Below are 3124 nucleotides of genomic sequence, written 5' to 3'. Positions count from 1 at the left end.
CCAGAGACGATGCAGCAGTCATCGATTATCGAAATGAGCATCCAGTCTCCTATATCGATTCCAGATTAAAAGTCCTGGAACAAATTTCCGTTTTGCTGGAATGGACCACGACTTGGGAGAAAGGGCGCACTCCTTCCTATCTTGTTAATCCCCCCCCCCCCCCCCCACACCCCCCCCCCTCCCCATCCCCACCCCCAACCCCACTACTCCTCCTCCCCTCCTCCCCCCCTCTGCTCGTTTCACAAACAAATATACAGTATCTCCAACAGACACAAACATAATAAATATATATATATATATATATATATATATATATATATATATATATATATATATATATATATATATATATATGTATATATGTGTATATATATATATATATATATATATATAGTATATATATATAATATATATATATATATATATATGTGTGTGTGTGTGTGTATGTATGTATGTATGTAGTATGTGTGTGTGTGTATGTGTACATACGCTGAACGTTAATTTCGGTAATCAATAAATCGGTGGTAAATGAGTATGACAACAAGAGAGTAATACTTATTCTTGATCGTGACAATGTCTCGTGTAATGTAACAGCATTATCTACCACAGACCTCGAGGAGGAAACGGAGGTGATGGCGGAGGAAGAAATGAAAAGCGCGGTGTTTAACTACCTCCTGTGAAGGTCTTGTTTGCCATCAGCGCCGTTCAAGCGGCAAGTCGAAGTGGTGGTACCCAGTTATCCATATAGAACGCTCCCGTTTTTTGGATAACGTCTTTAATGGTGTAATCCGCTTTGATTAAACTTATTTTAATAATTTATGTTTATTCATTCCGTTTCTAATTTAAGACTGAGCATTGGTCACTGAAAGGTCAAGGAGGGTTCATCCTCCGGGGACATCCATTTATGACCTTCCATCGTGACATAAAGCCATCGATAAGACAATTTCATATTCACTCCTTGTCGAAGGCATGCACTTTAAGGAACGACTCAGGCGCAATGGCAAGCATTACTGCTTGGTATGAACATCTACGTTCCAAAGCACGTGCCGTTGTCGGTGACATTGGTTATGAAATCAGATAACTTGCAGTCAAGTAGTCAGTCCAAAGCAAGTGACCGCGGAAGTCACCTAAAGTGTCGTATGTCGTAAACAACTTTTGATGTCAACATCATTCGACGTTGAGCACGAAGAGAGTGAGTGAAGTGTATCGATCACTCGTCGACGCCTTCCGTTGCTCGTAAGATTTGACGTGTGATTCAAAACTTATTAAAGAGCAAAATCCTGCATCATATGTCTTTTTCTAGCCGAGGCCAAACTAAGCAAAATTAAAGAGAGCAGAATCTTGGTGGTAGAAGGATGTTAACATGAAACGAACTACGTAATCCCGTCAGAAATATATACCGACTTCCCCCGACTGATTTGGCGGCGGTGTTTCAGCTGGTGTTGCCTCACTGAACACTCCTGCCATGTTCCTATTTATATACCTAAGAAAATTAAAGTAGCCTGGAGCTAAATTGAGTAACGCTATATTATGCGCACCGTCAAGTCAATATGCATTTGCAATTCTGTGTTTGTTTGTCTGATTGAGCATATACATATATATAATATATTAATTATATCTATATATATATATATATATCTATATCTATATATATATATCTATATACATATATATATATATATATATATATATATATATATTTACTATATATAATATATATATATATATATATATATATATATATATATTATATAGCTATATATATATATATATATAATATATATATATATATATATATATATATATATATATATATATATACTATATATATATAATATATATATATATATTATATATATATAATATATATAAATATATATATATATATATATATATATATATAATAGAAATATAGCTATATATTATATATCTATATATATCTATCATATATATAGATATATATATATATAGTATATATATATATATAAAATCATGCGGGAGTTCATGGTCATCAGCCACTGCTCGGATCTGAGAGCTTTTTTCACCAAGTTAATGGCTCTGGTACATTATGTAATTACGCTTAGCTCCGGGTGGTGTGAGATAATGTAAATATTATATTCCTCTTATTTATGGCTGCGTCATAAACGTTGCTTGGACTTTTTTCAGTTTTAAAAATGAGTACACTTGCTGCAAGATACGCCAAAGCACACTAGATTTACTTTTTCGTTCATTCGTTAAAACCCATGAAAAGGGGAATACTGCGTGATAGTGTCAGCCCTGGCTCCTGTTAACACCAGAGATTTGGAGAAGCCAGAAACATTTGGATTAACACAATAAGACAGAGCCAGGGATGAGTGGAGATTTCTGAAAGTGAAAGCGCAGGAAGTACAGTGTTTCTTCCTCCAGATAAATTTCGCCAAAATTCCAGGGATAGCTCCAAGGAGGGGGAGACCGCACAACTCCAATGTTCCTGACTTGACTGAGTTGGTCAAATCCAGACTGAGTTGGACGTCAAAAATAGCCAACGCTAATATTTTGTTGAATAATTGCTCTCTGAATCCAGGTGATAGGTCTGTGCTTTTTTCACAAATTTTCGGTAGTCGCCTCTGTTCTCCCCCAAATGACGAGCCTGCATATGTATGTATATATATATAATATCTATATATATATATATATAGATATATATATATATATATACATATATATACAATGAAGGTAGGAGAAGCACACCAACAGGTCAAGGAACTCATATTTATTAAGTTGCAATGTTTCGAAGCCAACCAGCAGGCCTCATTTTCAAGCTAAAAAAGTAACAATATCTAATTAGTACAATAAAATTAAGCTACAATATTAAAATACACAATGTAAAGTACAATAAAACAATCACAGTTAAAAACACAAATAAGGACCAACCGTTGAGTGTGAAGACAGAGGAAGGACTAACAAAAACGTAAGCAGTTCACGAGAGGTAAAGAGTGTAGACGTGGCATGGGTGTTCAGTGAGGGGACCAGTTTTTTAATAAACAAAGATTCATTAATTGTTAAAACCTTGTGATTGGAAGCTCTGCCCAAAACCTGAAAGTCCTTGTACTGGATCGAATACCTACATTTATCGGTATGATCC

This window comes from Macrobrachium nipponense, chromosome 18 (genome assembly GCF_015104395.2).
Source record: "Macrobrachium nipponense isolate FS-2020 chromosome 18, ASM1510439v2, whole genome shotgun sequence".
NCBI classification, from domain to species: Eukaryota; Metazoa; Arthropoda; class Malacostraca; order Decapoda; family Palaemonidae; genus Macrobrachium; species Macrobrachium nipponense.
This window is presented reverse-complemented; position numbering follows the sequence as displayed.